Raw genomic sequence first — 16670 nt, 5'->3', positions numbered from 1 at the left:
CACGATGACCAGCAGCTGACCCTTCATATGTAGTGTTATAGTAGTTTTAGTGTCCTGTATAGCTTTATAAGTGTACAGCCTGTAGTTAACAAGTTACCACCCTATCCATGTGTAAGTGTTCCGTCGGTCTCCTCATGTGTGTGTATATCCTGTGTTTGGTTTTTGTGTGGTTTCGATAGGAGAATAAAGCAGTCGCTTGGTTTACTATCGCGTCTTGACTTGTCGTTTGTCCTGAGGGAACCTGAAAGCGCTACATAGGTGTCAGAAGCGGGCAGGATGGACAAATCGTGGCAGACACTAGCTGATTCTGTAAAGCGCTGGCTGACCCTAAAAGAGACCGAACCCACTGGCAGGGCACACACGGAGAATGAGCAACTCCTGGGTGCGACAGGTGGCCACAGCCCTTACCAGGGCTACCCAGTAATGGTCCCACCGGTAGAAATGGGGCGACTGCCCGCTAATCCCGCCCAGCGGATGCCCCAGAGAGGAGATGCTCTCCCCGCCGGAGCTGGCTAGCTATTCCTACACCTGCCGGCGCGGGTGCGACCTGGTCACTACGACGGGAAAGCGCCTTGGGAAACATACGAGGCACAGTTCCAGCTCGCGGCCCGAACGAATGGCTGGACCCGGGCAGAGATGGCCAGGTGCTCCTGGATGTCCCGGAGGAGGACAGAGGAAGTCGCAGCTTTGACAGCAGATCTCCGGCTGCGCTTCAGTGTGAAGGAGGCGCCGGACCAGATGCGGGAAAGCCTGGCCCTGCGGCGGCGTCGACCATGAAAGCGACTGGGCCCAGTTGCCGCTGATGTCATGTTCCTCGCCCGCCGAGGATACCCAGCTTTCCCCCGGGAGGCGCAGCAGGAGATGGCTCTCCAGGCCTTTCTCAAGGCCCTCACTCGAGGAGCTGTGGCACCACGTACAGCTGGCCACGCCGGCCTCACTGGAGCAGGCCTTGGCCCTTGCTACACGGGCTGAGGCCGTGCTCGGGGTGGCTGGAAGCGCCAGCAGGCGCAGTGCGCCCTGCCGGCTGACCGAAGCAGCGACGAAGGAGTCCAGCGAGGGGGATGAGGAGCCAGCCTGCGCAGCGACCCCCGCGGAACAGCCCCACAAGCTGTTTTGCCAACACTGAGGGAAGAAGGGACACCGAGCCTGGGACTGCCGGGCCCCAGAGCCTCGCACACCTAGATCGGCGTCGGAAAACGGGAACGGGGCAGCTCAGCGCGGGGATGGCCGCCCTTGAACACCTCAACCCCTGCTCCGGAGAGCGCTGTGAAGACACCTCCCCGACACAGAGCGCACAAACCCCCCAGGATGGGAGGCCTCCGGCCTGCGGCTGAGGACCATGACGGGACAGCTTGCCAGAGCCGGGGGAAAAAGAGGCAGTGGAGGCGCGGCCGGGGTGGACCGGGCCTGCAAGCCGGGGAGCGAGCGTGCCAGATCCTGCCCCTGAGTCACCTGGGGGGCCAGACAAGGCGGCGGTGGCGGGGACCAAGCGTTGCGTGGAAGCATGGCGCGCCGTTGAGGACCTCTACCAGCGAAGCTGCGAGGGCCTTGATCGGGACCAGCAGCAGCAGTTCCAGGTGCTACTCGCCCAAAACGAGGACCTCTTTGCGGCAAAGGACGAGGACCGCACCCACACTGCCCTGGTCCAACATGACATCAACACCTGCGACACTCGGCCCATCCGCATCCCACCTGGACGCCTGGCTCACTCAAAGCGGACTGCCGCCGAGGAAAAGATCCGGGAAATGGCCGCAGCGGGGGTGATTGAACCCTCTGCGAGCCCGTGGTCGGCGCCAGCTGTACTGGTCCGAAAAACAGACAGCTCATGGAGGTTCTGCGTGAACTACCGCAAGCTGAATAAGGTCACAGGGAAAGACTCCTACCCCCTGCCGAGGATAGACGACACCTTGGACTACATTACCGGGTCGACCTGGTTCAGCTCCCTTGACCTCCGCTGCTGCTACCAGCAGGTACTGCTCGCTCCCAATGCTCGCCCGAAGACGGCCTTTTCCATCGGCCAGGGCCTCTGGCAGTTTACTGTCATGCCTTTTGGCCTGTGCAATGCCCCGGAGACTTTTGAGAGGCTGATGGAGAGGGTGCTTGCATCGGTCCCGCGGAACCAGTGTGTGCTGTACCTGGACGACCCGCTGGTTCATGCCCGGGGTTTTGACCAGGCCTTGACGAACCTCCAGGCGGTGCTGGCCTGCATCCTCATGCTGGCCTGAGGCTCAACCCCCGCAAGTGGGAGCTCCTGCGGCGGGAGGTGACCTTCCTGGGACATTTTTGGACCGCGAGGGGTGGCTACAGACCCAGGTAAGGTCGCCGCAGTGAGGGGTTGGCCGACTCCCTGTACCATCGAGGAGCTGCGCAGCTTTCTGGGGTTGGCCTCGTACTACCGGAGGTTCGTCCGGGACTTTGACAGCATCTCTGCCCCGCTGCACCGCCTTACCGACAAGGGCCGCCGTTTCGACTGGGACTCGGTCTGCGAGACGGCTTTCAGCCGGTTACGTGAAGCTCTGGTGGGGGCCCCCGTGCTGGCCTACCCCGATCCGCGGTTACCGTATATCCTGGATACCGACGCGAGTAACTCAGGGGTGGGCACGGTGTTGGCGCAGGAGGGGCCAGATGGGGAGCGGGTGGTTGCCTACTACAGTTGGGCTTTGAATAAGGCTGAACGGAACAACTGCCCGACCCGTCGCGAGCTGCTGGCAGTGATGGCGGCGTTCCGCCACTTCAGGCCGTACCTGTTCGGGACCCGGTTCCAGTTGAGGACCGACCATGCGTCCCTCACCTGGCTGCTCCACTTTAAGGAACCGGAGGGGCAGATGGCGCGATGGTTAGAGGTCCTGCAGGAGTACGACTTCACTGTCGTGCACCGTGCGGGATCTCACCATCTCAATGCAGATCCTCTCACGCGGCGCCCCTGTGAGGCCGCGGAGTGCCGCTACTGTGCCCGGCGGGAGCAGTGTGAGGGGGCAGTCCACACCGTGGCGGAGGTGAGCGCCGCGGCTACGGCCCTGGAGGCGCTGCTGGGGGTGGGCCTGTCAGACCTGGCGCAGCAACAGGCAGCTGATCCTGACGTGGGGCCGGTGCTCCGCTGGAAGGCAGCAGGAGCGCAGCCTGCGCGGGAGGAGCTCACCCCGCACCCAAAGTCTGTCAAGGCCCTCTGCTCCCTGTGGGAGGCCTTGGAGGTAAGGAATGGGGTGCTGCGCCGGGGATGGCGGGCTCCCTCCAGTGGCGAGATACGGTGGCAGCTGGTGGTGCCACAGTCGCTCCGCGGGGCTGTGCTCCGAGCAGTGCACGGCCAGCCGGGCGTGGGGCGTTTCGGCTGCAAGAAAATTCCAAGCCCACTTTTATTGGGGTCTTTGCCACCGGGACGTGAAGCGGTATTGCCGAACGTGTGCGGTGTGCGTGGCACAGAAGGGTCCCCACGAGCGCTCTCGGGCCCCGCTACATCCCCGCCTGGGGATCTCTTAGACGCGGACCACCCCGCTGCATACCCAGAGCGACGGGTTGGTGGAGCGGTTCAATCAGACGCTTGCCACCCAGCTGGCCACCCTGGTGTCCCGGCACCAGCCGGACTGGGACCACCACCTCCCCCTTGCTCTCTGGGCGTATCGGACCGCGGTCCAGGAATCTACCAGTCCACCCTGGCCTCACTCATGCTGGGCCGGGAGATGAAAACCTGGTCTTCGGCCCGCTGCCCGGAGACAAGTCGGCACCGCCCGCTGGACCAGACTACGAGTGGGACCTGCGGCAGCGGATGCGGTGAGTGCACAGCTTTGCCCGGACCCACTAGACACTACGACCTGCGCTGCAGGGGGCCTGCCTTTCAGCCCGGGGACTTGGTTTGGGTGTTCAGCCCACGCCCCCGCAATGGCCTCAGCCCTAAGCTAGTGCCGTCGTGGGAGGGGCCCGCTGAGGTCCTCGGGGTGGTGGGGGAGGTCTGCTACCGGGTCCGGTTGCGAACACGGGGGAGAGTGGTGGTCCTGCACTGAGACCGCCTGGCACCCTACGGGGTCCGGGAGGAGGAGCCCCGCGGGGAGGCTCTGGAGGAGCAGCCGGGACAGGAGTCAGCCGACAGGGGGTGTCTGTGGGCCGCCAGCCGCCACCGCTGCGCAGCAGTCGCTCACACAGAGTTCCGCAGCCGTTAGCCGAGTATGAGTACAGCCTGAGGGGGGTGTTCGACGTCGGCGGGACGCCAGATGCTTCAGGTGGGGGCAGTGTAAAGCCCTCACCCGGTGGTAAGGAGAAAGCGCACCTAGGCACTCATGGTTCCACGAAGCAGGCTGGGAGTTGTAGCCGGGGGGGTGTCTGAGGGTCAGCACAATGACCAGCAGCTGACCCTTCATATGTAAATAGTGTTACAGTAGTTTTAGTGTCCTGTATAGCTTTATAAGTGTATGGCCTGTAGTTAACAAGTTACCACCCTATCCATGTGTAAGTGTTCTGTCGGTCTCCTCATGTGTGTGTATATCCTGTGTTTGGTTTTTGTGTGGTTTCGATAGGAGAATAAAGCAGTCGCTTGGTTTACTATCACGTCTCCACTTGTTCTTTGTCCTGAGGGAACCTGAAAACGTTACAATATATAAGATTATATTAACGAAATCAGACGTCCTACTTTCAAGCCTTATAAAAAGGGGTCACAGTCATCAAATCGCATAAGTTTCTGTTTCCCCATGGGTCAGAACCTTTGTATCCCACTACGAACCGAGGTCTGCAAGGCCAAAGGCCCAAGGCCAGCTCGCCCCCCGGGTGACCATGAAATCACTCGGAAGAAAAGAAGGAGGAGGACCCCCCAAAAAAGAGCAGAGGAGAAGGACGGGGAGTTCCCCCTCTTCCTTGTGCACCTCGCCACAGTGTTGGTGTGCTGCGGGGGGGTGACCCCCGTGAGACCTGAACCCGCCAGGGACAAGGACTGTCACGATTATAGTCCCCCCCCCTCCTTAAGGGTGCTCCAGCCCTTTCACGTGAGACTTTATTCTGTGCACCTGTTCCCTATTCCCAGCCCACCTTAAAAGCCAGGCGCTGACGCTCATCCGGGTTCTGCATCTGGTTTCCGTACCGTGCGAGTCCGGGACCTGGAAGCGCCTGGTCCCGTTAAGGTTTTAATCTCGGTTCCCGTTCCTGTTCCCTGTCTGCCGGTTCCGACCCGGCCTTCGTGTTTTAATTCCTTGTTCTGATGGATCTCCTGGTTTTGGACTTACCCACTTGTTTGGATTCTCTCTAAGGACTACTCTTTTGGATTGTTCGCCTCGGCCACACCTCCCCCGTGCACCAGCGCACCTTGGACACGCCCCCGTCTTCAGCCCCGTATTCCTGCATGACGTTTCCCTAGTGTTTCCCCACTTCTTCGGATTGTGTCGTCCGCATAGGGTCCGGAAAGAACTGTTCGTTACAAGGACAACACCCCGACTGTCTCCGGCACCCCGAGATTTGCGACCCCCACTTCTACGGGTAGGCTGGCTTGTCTAGTAACTTAGAAAATCACCATCCTCATCTCGGCGAAAAGCTGATTACAGATTTTATTATTACATTAAACTTCCCCAGAGTAAAAGAAAATGAAAAGGCGGCTTTAAATAGGCAAACCAGGTACTTTGTCTGACTCCGCATTTCAGATTTGTTTCTTTTTGGTTCTCTGAATTACAGGCTCTTGTGAGAAGACACCTCCCAGCCCGCTCCTAGTGGAAGATGAGGGCGACACGCTCAGGGGAGCAGATCTGCCCTCCGAGCCCACTGCCGTGACACCAGGCGACAGCTGTGACCCCTCCCCAGAAAAAGACCCCTGTTTAAACTGTAGTATTAATAGAGTGTAAATCTATTTCATAATGACATTATTAATCTGCCTTTTCCTCCCCAAACATCACAGCCAATAGAACACCTTCAACACTCCCTCTACAAGGAGGCGCCTCAGGTTGGATAGGGACCGTCACCCCGAAGTGGGCTGGTGCTCCAACAAGGATCCCGACCTGTCCCCTGACAATGAATGGCTTCTCTGCTCTTCAATGTCAGTTCTGTATTCACAGTGGACACGGTGAAAACAAGAGAAATTGCAAATTCTAAGGTTATGAAGAGAAAATGATCTGGATAAAAGCAGGTTGTCCAGTGACATTCCCCGGTCAAACATACTCCTCTATCATCTTCCTTGTCACTTTGCAGATTATACATTTAAGTCACATCATCCCGTCTCTTCTCCAGGTTGGCTCCAGTCTTACTGACTTGCAGCTCCCTGGAGTGCCCATGCCGTCACTTACAGTACATCCTGGCTGGACGACGATGGAGACAGCAACAAGGTGCTGTGGAGTTGCTTTCAGGAGGAGCCTGGCGTCTCCCAGGAGAAACAGGACAGGTCAGGTGAATCCCAGTCTCTGAGCAGCACTGACAGCTCTCAAGAGGGCTCATATACTCTATGGGAATACTGCAAGGAGACTGAGGTCTGAACAGAAATCTTTACATAGCTTAAATAAAAGCTATAGCATCCCAAGAGCTTTGTACTCATGTCTTTTATTTCACTGTGAGAAATATTTCCATGTGTTCCATATGCTAGACTGCAGTCAGTCATGACTCGATATTGTAGTGTGACAAGGAATTCATACTTAAATATCCTGGTGTCCTGGCCAAATTTCCCCCTGGCCTTTACCAATCACGGCCTCCCAATAATCCCCATCTATCAGTTCGCTTCATCACTCTGTTCTACTCCCCACTGATGGCTGGGGTGTGGTGAGTGTACTGGAGCACTGTGGCTGCTGTCGCCTCATGCAGGTGAGGCTGCACATTGGTGATGGTGGAGGGGAGTCCCCATTGCCTGTACAGTGCTTTTTGTGGAGTGTCCAGAAAAGTTTTACATAAAAGTGTTACAACTTTTGGATGTGCATTTAAAAATGCATTAAAAGATACAAAGCACTTCCAAGTGTTCTACTTCCACCACAGTTTCCACACTCATGCTCCTCATTCACTCAGACACCTGCATTGTGCTGAGGCACGGGCTTCCACAGGAGTGCTGAAGTCCTGCTCTTCTATCTGAGACGCAACAGGGTGGAAAGGCGTCGGTGCAGCCAGTACGATCCAAAATGGGGTATCTGGAGAAATAACATCCCTAAATTATGTTATGTTCATTCCAATCACTTTCAGAAACTTTTTTAAAGGAAAATGAAACTTTTTGATCAAAATACTTAATCAACATCATACTTTCATCAGTGATTCTGTTACTGTGTTTAATGAAGTACCTTAATGGTTGTTTGCTTAGCAGAAGTCCACTTGTGCAGATTTACAATAAGAATCAACATAAAAGTATACAGTGGATACAACCACAAGAAAATGATCACACAGATAAGAATACTGCTTCCTGCCTTGAATCTTAATGTTGTTTCAAACCCTAAGTCAACTATTTATATACTCAGCCATTGCTTTACAAGCAGTAATAGGTCCAAAACCACTTAAAAGAAACACTCAAGTCTCTATGAAAGTCTCCAGTTTGCTCCAAGTGTTCACTGGACAGACTAGTTGAGTTTAGGTATGTTTCTGAAGTATCTATATACAGTAGATTGGCATCATAATTTGCTAAGTATGTGTAGCAACACGCTGACTTTACCTGAAAAATGTTATACCGTGCATATCTTGTACACATGAACAAATATGACAAACTATTCAATACTTCTTACTCAACAATAATGGTTTATTGCGGTATTTAAAAAAATCTTGTGCTGTCAAAATAAAAATAAAACATTCTATAAAATGTTCAAATCTGTGAATATTATTTTATCAATTAGGCATTTAAATATTTTACAGAATAACCAGTATGATTATCTGAACGGGAACTGTAAGGTTGAGACAACAGCAGGTATATTTATGCACCGCTCGTTTCAGTGCCCTTTTTACAGATGTATTCACCATTTAGGTCCATTAGATCTACGCGCATCCTCACCGAACCGTCATTTCTCTGCACTATTGCAGCGGCCCGCACCCAAGCCCAAGCGGTACCATGGCCCATCTATTACCGGCTTCTTAGGCCTTTTCTGTGCAGTAGCTTGAGCTCACCGTTGCCGTTAAAAACATCACCGCATACAACCTCAGCAGTGTGTATTTTGTGCCTGTTACATCGTTCACCATTCCGGTTTTACTAAACCCCATGTACTAAATGTTTTTAAGCCTATAACGGGAGCGTTGTTAACTTTTACAATAGCAAATGGGACAATGTGTGTTTTTGTCACTCAATGTTTAGCCTTAGCGTGCAAGCACCGACTGTGAGAATTACTTCACCAATATAAGCTCAAGGCTTTACCCTATACCTATACTGTAGGTATTTACGGTAGGTTTACCTCTTAACAGACGGTTCAGTGTCTGCTTTGAAATTGTCTCGAGTCTCCGTGTCCAATATGAAGGTGATATCTGTCCCAGTGGCCGTGTAAATAGCAGTACAATCTCTTTTCCTTTAGCGTCAGCTGTTCCCACAAACAAGACCCCTGACATGTTGCTGGAGTCGTTTTCTGGGTTGACCCTACATATTTTCCTGGGAAGTTTGCAGTCCTTCCTAACACCCGGGCCCTGGCGCGTCTGCTCCTCTTCGCTGTCCGGAGAGTCTCGGCGCCGCCGCGGACAGCTTTCCGTTCCGGTCGCGTATCAACGAGTCGGCTGGTGTTCCGACGTCACACGTCTGGGTTTTCAATTTCAAACCCACGATCAATTGTCAAGTACAAACGGCCTGCAGTTCCCCCCAGGACCGGTTTGTAGCAAGCCGTTGAACACGTGCGCCTTTCTTTTCGTTGTCCTCTTGCTCAGTTAGGGTAAAGACACTGCTTGACACACCTCCATTGCTCCTCCCTGTTGTCCGTTTCTACCGTTTCTCGCGTCAGTTTGCTTTTTAATTTAATCCCTTTCTTGCTCAACACTACCCTGTCAGAATCCCAGTACGGTATGTTCCCTAGTACTATGCTGTGTCGTCTTTACGTGATATATATACAGGAGACACGACCAGTTGAATATTATCTCGCTTCCTTATTCTGCTCCACCCAGCGTCTCTCAACCGTCTCCGCGCTTCTCGCACTTTCACCGCCGAGTCACGTGGTACCAGATCCGCGCGCGCTGCCGCACTTGCTCTCGCGCTACACTTGGTTTATAAGCGAGAGGCAGCGAGACCGAGGAAAATAACCGTGTTGTCTCGGTCATGCCGAATCACAGGTCCGCAAATATATTTTCTGAATAACATTAAAACATTATAATGCTCACAATCTTTGTTTCAGTTACAAACGTTATAGGTTATTATACCTTAATAGCAGTACTGCAATACTGTCACTTTGCTTGTTTTTAAATAAACGAGGGATAACGAAAGCACGGGAACCAACCGTCCCCTCTCAGTCCTCTTCATTTACACTGACGGCGATTCCGAGCTTGTAGAGCTGGGCCTGATAGTAGCGAATTAATTTGAAGTTGACACAGCAACACCAAAACCGTTCAGGCCCGTCGAGTGCTGTCATCAGTACTACTTACACTTACAGAAGAAAAACATGTGGAGGCCGTTCACTTAGAGGTTTGTTAGTGTGCCCATGGCTCGTTAGCACTTTACTTACAACCTCAACCGGTTTTACTTTTCACTTCTGTCAGCTGTCTGAACTTTACAATTTCTGTTCAGATAATCACATTAGTTATTCTGTCGATAATATTTTGAATGCATAATTTTAATCATCTTTAAAAATTTGTAACACAACAAAATGTTTTATTTTCATTGTATGCACATTTCACCTGACAGCTTCGTGGTCTTAGTTTTACTGCGATACCATTTTACATTATGATTAGTATGTCATATTTGTTCTTCTTGTGTATTTAGATTATGAGAATTATACAGAGATTATGCAAATTATTATTATTTTCCCATATAAATGCTTTATCCAGAAAAGTGTTACATGAGTATAAAAATTATTATTAATCATTATTTATATCCAAGAAATTGGATGTGCATTTTAAAAGTTATTAAAAGGTACAGAGCACTTCCAAGTGTTCTACTTCCACCACAGTTTCCACACTCATGCTCCTCATTCACAGATGTGCTGAAGTCCTGCTCTTCTATCTGTGATGCTACAGGGTGGAAAGGTGGAACCTGGAGAAATAACAATATCCTGAAATTGTGCTCATTTTCAAGTAGAGTTGCAGAAAGCCTGTTAATCACAATGATCCAAATCACCATCATACTTTAAGTTTAGCAGATGTTCTTTTATAATGCTCTTGTGCAGATTTAGAATAATAATATAATAATAACTGCTTCAATGTTCCTGCCTTGAATCTTATGCTGTATGTAACACTAAATGTAACATTTATATACTCAGCCATCACTATACAGGTGTAAGTACATCCAAAGTTTGCTCATGTGCAAAAGCTCCTCAAGGCACCCTTAAATTCCCATTAACAATAGTCTGCAATTCTATCTAATTGACTGTAATCTGACACAAACCGGTTGGAGTTTTTGGGACTGATCCATGAAGTATTGAGTACCCTGTCAAAACAAAATAAATGTTCCAAAATCTTTCCACAATTTACTAAGAATTAAAAACAGAAATTATTACATTTAAAAACTGTTTATTCCCGCTATTAATTTCAAGCTCAGATTTGCACAGGTGCAGCACATTACTGTACCTCAACAGTCCCAGTTTGTTGATTGGCTCCACCTGTGTAGGAAATTAGTGGCTCATCTGTTGTCAGTTCCTTTGTAAATATAAGTACTCCTCTCTCTCTCTGCAAAGTCCTACCGCATCAGCATAGTAGAGACTTTCCAAAAAAAAAGACTCAAAATGAAGATGAAAGAGCATTCCACATAAATCAGAGATAGGATTATAGAGACACACAAATGTGGGGAAGGCAGATGGAAGCTCAGTGCAGTCCACTGTACAGAAGTGGAAGAAGTATGAAACTACAGCCACACTGCCTAGATCAGGCCGCACCCCCTAAAATGAATTGCCAGACAAGGCCATTTATCAGAGAAGCTACTGAGAGGCCAGCCATGACCGTGAACGAGCTACAGAAGTCAGTGGCTGCGATGCAAGATCATGTAGATGGGTCAACAGTCTCCAAGGCACTCCACAAAAAGGATCTTTATGGGAGGGTTGCAAGGAGCAAGCCCTGGTTGAAAGAAAAAAGAGTTTCCAAAACACCATCTAGCAGATAGTCTTGTGGTCTGATGAGACTGAGTGGAAGTTTTGTGCCTCAATTGTAAGCAGTATCTATGGCACAAATCAAGGACTGCACATCAGCCAGGTAACACCATCCCCACTGTGAAGTATGGTGGTGGGAGCATCATGTTATGAGGATGCTTTTCTGTGGCAGGGACTGGCAATTTTGTGAGGATCGATGGGAAGATGAATGATGCACATTACAGACAAATCTTAGACAAACACCAGCTACCCTCTGACAAAAAGCTCAAACGGGGGAGGAAGGTGGTCTCTCAATAGGACAAGAATCCGAAGCACACTGCAAGAGCAACACTGGAGCGGCTTAAAATGAAGAAAATAGATATCCTTGAGGGGCCCAGTCAGAGTCCTGACCTTAATCCCATCGGAAATCTGCAGCAAGATCTCAGACTCGATGTCCATCGCCACTCCCCAGCTAACCTGACCAGTCTGAGCAATTTTTCCAAGGAGGAATGGGTTAATTTTGCTCCATCTCAGAGTGCAACATTAACAGAAACTTAGCCAGCAGTTGTTTTTGGAAGTAATAGCTGCTACAGGTGGATCAACTAAGAACTGGTCAAGGGGGATGAATACTTATTAAATGATGATATTTCATCTTTTTGCTTTTAACTAATTTGTTTTACTATCATCTTCCTTTTTTGGGAAGACTCTCTGAACATGAATATGTGACTCACAACTGTACAAACGACACACAAATGTAAACAATAAAAGTCCAGGCTGTGAGATTCTTATGAGTGGAAAAAGGGATACTTTTTCAAGGCACTGTATGTATTACAACAAGTAGATTTTACCACAGTCTTGTGCGGTCAAAGACCGAATAAACCCAGTAGTGTAAAAGTACAATAGAGCATGAAGCTGTGTTTTTGGGCGGAGCGGTGGCTCTGTGGCTAAGGATCTGTGTCTGTGACTGGAAGGTTGCCGGTTCAAATCCTGCTTCCGGCAGAGGAATCCTACTCTGTTGGGCCCCTGAGCAAGGCCGTTAACCCCAACTGCTCCAGGGGCGCCGTACAATGGCAGACCCTGCACTCTGACCCCAAGCTTCTCTCCCTGTGTGTGTCTCCTTGGAGAAAAGCTGGGGTATGCGAAAAGACGAATTCCTAATGCAAGAAATTGTATAGGGCTTATAAAGAAACATTATTATTATTATTATTAGATATCTGTCTAATGTCTGTTAATGAGCACAAGTCGCTCGCTGGGCCGCTCCTACAGGAGGGGGCGCTCTTGTTGCTCTGGGACACAGCTGTCAATCAAGTTCACTTCACGGGCCCGCACACCCGTGCAGCAGACAAACACCGCGGCGAGGTGTTCAAAGATCAGAGGGAGTTGTCTTTCTCGGCTCCTTTTCTGAGGCACCCGGGGTCAGACGCGTCTATTCTGCTCACACATCAAATACGGTGTCAGAGTGAGATGACCTACCTTCAGACCTGCTTGTGCCAAAGGAGATACCATATGAGGACAGATTTAACAGTAAGACTGCTCCTTTTTTCGCTTTTTTTCATGAACTTTTAGAACGAACGGCTAAATCGCTAACAGCCCAGCACCGTCTAGACTAGAGCACAAGGGCGGGAAGGGCTCTGGTTGCTAGGCAACGTAGGCAGGCTGCACCCTCCCGTCGGTAAATAGAGAGTTTCCGAGGGGTCGGACTGTGGGAAGCTGCGCGGACTCCCAGAGAACGTACTAGTGAAAGAGCAAAAATGAGAAAGACAACTCAGAGGCTTCTGAGGAAGGAGATGACATTACCACACTTTAAAAATGGAGTAAACTCCTGTCTCCACGTATTAAATTAGTCCTCCAGAGGCTAGCATAATTTGTCATTTTATACCGTCACTCCTATAATGCTCTTAACAGTTTAAGATACAGCCCAGAGGAGCGAAGAATAATACTGGAAGAAGTTGCCACTCTATCAGAGCTCGTCCTAGTGAGGACAGAAGCTGATTTGTATAAACACAGGTATATAGAGTATATGGATCAGTTATTAGTTGTGAGTACTCGCTAAAAAGTGCCCCTTTGAATGAGAGATGTGTACAGTATATTGGACCATTAAAGACAACGTTATACTCCCATAATTATATTTTCAGATTTGTCCTTGGAGAGGCATGGTGCTACAAGAGGTACTACACCATGGACTGACTTCTCAGCGAAGAGAACACACACACACACACACACGTGGAAGAGTGATTTAGAGAGCCCAGTTTACCCAGGAGGAAAGGGGGGAACATGCAAACTCCACACCAAGCATGTTCTGGCTGGGCCCAGGCATTTAGAAACAGCAGGGTGAACCACCAAACAAGGTGTCGGATCTCAGAACTCAGTCAAGCTGTATTTAACAAAAAACTATGACAAATACTGAAAACCCTGTTGAAAACTCTGATATTAATAAACCTTTGAGAGGGTGACCTCAGAAATCTTTTACCTTCAGCATCTTATTAGAAGTGCTCACAGTTAAATGTGGACATCTATGCAATTAGCTACTCATACCCTTTCAAAATCACAGTTACCCAGGGGCGCCACAGACCTGCAAGGCCAAATGCCACCTCGATCTTTCTCCAGGTGACCACAAAAATAGCACTCAACAAGAACAAGTAAAGGTGCCTCAGAAAAGGAGCCGAGAAAGACAACTCCCTCTGATCTTTGAACACCTCACCGCTGTGTTTGTCTGCTGCAGAGGAATGACTCCATTAAAGTCTCAACACCCCCCGACAAGGAAGACCCCTCGGCTGCCACAGACCCCAAAGTCTGTGCCCCCCCCCCCCCCCCCACCTCCACTTCTACAGGTAGAGAGGCGGGAAGGCTCGTCTTTTAGCTATGACTTACTGGGTCATATCTGCCTGAATAGCACCTCGCTCATACTTTACCCTTATCTGCATTTCAGAGGTGTTTGTTGGTTCACAGAATCACAGACTCTAATGTAGCAACTCTCTAGTCTCCAACTAGAGAGAACCTCCCTACAAGTCTCGGGGCTCCGAGACGAACATGGGGATGATGCACAAAAGAATCAGAGCTGCCCTCACAGGCCCACACCCCAAAAACTGGGCAACGGCTGCAACCCCTTGTCAGGAAATGGACGTTTCTCAGCAGGAATCAAAGACCCAGAGACAGGGCAGAGCAACATGAGTTACAGAGACACCAAGTGAACATTGAGGGTTCGAGCAAAATATTATTAGACAGGACAGATACTTTCACCCCAGGGGACCATTTCACACTGTCGGAAACTAAAAGGCATTTTAGGCAGGAGGAAGTATGGGAAACACTTCTTTACACACAGAGTGGTAGGTGTCTAGAACAGGCATCTCAGGTAGGTAACTGAGACCCAAACTCTTTTAAGAAAAGTCTGGAGGAAATTCTACAGTCACTTTGCAAGTAAACCGCCTCAGCCTCAGTCTTAAACGAGATGTTCATTTTACATTTTAGAAATTAGCTCTTTAAAAGAACAAACCTTGTCTTGTACACTCGATTAAACTATAGTTCAAACAACATGTAAGTCCATTTTATTCATTGTTCCTTTTTTCCCAGAAAAGCACAGCCAGTAGAACAGCTGCAAAGGTACTCCAACAACGAGGATCCTGACCCGTCCCCTGACAGCTCCAACACAGGCCAGCACCAGCACACTGCCGCCAGGACTCCCTGTCAGTGTGAGTGTCTCTGGGCCACATGCCATCAACCAGTGCTTAGATTTTACCTGTTTTACATGTAACATGTACTTACAAATTGTGACAAAACTCCTCTTCACAAGCCTAGGTAAACTGAATGAGTGCCTTCTCTGCTCTTCAATGTCAGTTCTGTATACAGAGTGAATATTTTGAAAACAAGAGAAATGGCAAATTCTAAGGTTATGAAGAGAAAATGATCTGGATAAAAGCAGGTTGTCCAGTGACAGTCCCCAGTCAAACATACTCCACTATCGTCTTCCTTGTCACTTTGCAGATTTTAGATTTAAGTCACATCAGCCCGTCTCTTCTCCAGGTTGGCTCCAGTCTTGTCGACTGGAGTGCCCATGTCATCACCTACAGTACGTCCTGGCTGGGCAGCGATGGAGACAGCGACAAGGTGCTCTGCAGTTGCTTTCAGGAGGAGCCTGCCATCTCCCAGGAGAAACAAGACAGGTCAGGTGAATCCCAGTATCAGAGCAGCACTGACAGCTCTCAAGAGGGCTCATATACTCTCTGGGATGACTGCAAAGCGACTGAGGTCTGAACAGAAAACTTTAGGTGCTGTGTTGCTTGTCCTAAATCTTTTGCAATTGCCAGGACCCTGGCGTCTCCCAGGAGAAGGAAGACGGGTCAAGAGAAACAAAGTCTCTGAGCAGCACGGACAGCACGGACAGACCTCAACACTCTGATGACAAGAAAGACACCCCGAGATCTGCGACCCCCACTTCTACGGGTAGGGAGGCTCATCTAGTAACTTAGAAAATCACCACCCTCGTCTCGGCAGACAGCTGATTAGAGATTTTATTACGTCGTTAAACTTCCCCAGAGTAACAGAAAAGGCAAACCAGGTACTTTATCGGACTCCGCATTTCAGATTTGTTCGTTGTTGGTTCCTTGAATTACAGGCTCTTGTGAGCAGACACCTCCCAGCCCGCTCCTAGTGGAAGATGAGGGCGACGCGCTCAGGGGAGCACATCTGTCCACCGAGCCCACGGCCGTGACACCAGGCGACAGCCGCGACCCCTCCCCGGAAAAAGACCATTTCCCGGCAGGAATCAAGCAGCCAGAGACCGGACAGAGCACCGTGAGTCACACAGACACTGCGCGAACATTGCGGGTCGAGCCAAGTGTATCAGGCAGGACAGAAGCTTTCATCCCAGGGACTGTTTCATACGTCCTAGCGACACAGGGATCACGATTGGAAACTGAAAAGGATTTAGGCAGGAGGAAGGGCAGAGGAAGCACAAACGGTCTTGTACAGTTTGTGCCCTTGTTTAAGCTGTAGTATTAATAGAGTGTAAATCTATTTTATAATGACATTATTAATCTGTCTCTTCCTCCCCAAACATCACAGCCAATAGAACACCTTCAAGAGCCCCGCTCCCCAGAGGCGCCTCAGGCTGGAGAGGGACTCCCCACCTCCAAGTGGGCTGGTGCTCCGTCGAGGAGCCTGACCCGTCCCCTGACAGCTCCACCGCACATCAAGACCAGCACACTGCCGCCAGGACTCCCTGTTAGAGTGAGTCTGTGTCTGTGGATCATGTGCCATCAACCAGTGCATAGATTTGACACGTTTTTACATGTACAGTATGGAAAAAATAATTACAGCCACTCAAAAACTGTGACAAAACTCCTCTTCACAGAGCCTAGGTCAAGTGAATGAGTGGCTTCTCTGCTCTTCAATGTCAGTTCTGTATACAGAGTAGACATGATGAAAACAAGAGAAATGGCCAAACATACTCCACTATCGTCTTCCTTGTCACTTTGCAGATGATAGATTTAAGTCACATCGGCCCGTCTCTTCTCCAGGTTGGCTCCAGTCTTGTCGACTGGCAGCTCCCTG

General features: G+C 50.1%; 2 long non-coding RNA genes across 3 annotated transcripts; one reads left to right on the top strand and one right to left on the bottom strand.

The window, feature by feature from the left end:
• Window positions 1-6488: 6488 nt before the first annotated feature.
• On the bottom strand, window positions 6489-9351 carry LOC148658660 (uncharacterized). Its single transcript, XR_015940118.1, has 2 exons — window positions 8319-9351; window positions 6489-7079 (listed from the first exon to the last, which is right to left on the bottom strand). It is a non-coding gene; the product is annotated as an uncharacterized LOC148658660 (long non-coding RNA).
• A 3103-nt stretch (window positions 9352-12454) lies between these two features.
• Window positions 12455-15218, top strand: LOC148658659 (uncharacterized). 2 transcript variants are annotated; one of them, XR_015940567.1, is made up of 4 exons: window positions 12455-12644; window positions 13256-13951; window positions 14691-14809; window positions 15141-15218. It is a non-coding gene; the product is annotated as an uncharacterized LOC148658659 (long non-coding RNA). The 2 variants fall into 2 exon arrangements; XR_015940568.1 differs by having other exon boundaries at window positions 15102-15213.
• Window positions 15219-16670: the final 1452 nt, after the last annotated feature.

The sequence above is a fragment of the Lepisosteus platostomus genome, chromosome 7 (assembly GCF_059453375.1).
Source record: "Lepisosteus platostomus isolate fLepPlt1 chromosome 7, fLepPlt1.hap1, whole genome shotgun sequence".
NCBI lineage: Eukaryota > Metazoa > Chordata > Actinopteri > Semionotiformes > Lepisosteidae > Lepisosteus > Lepisosteus platostomus.
The sequence above is the reverse complement of the archived record's forward strand: the minus strand, read 5'-3'. Positions and strand labels throughout refer to the sequence as shown.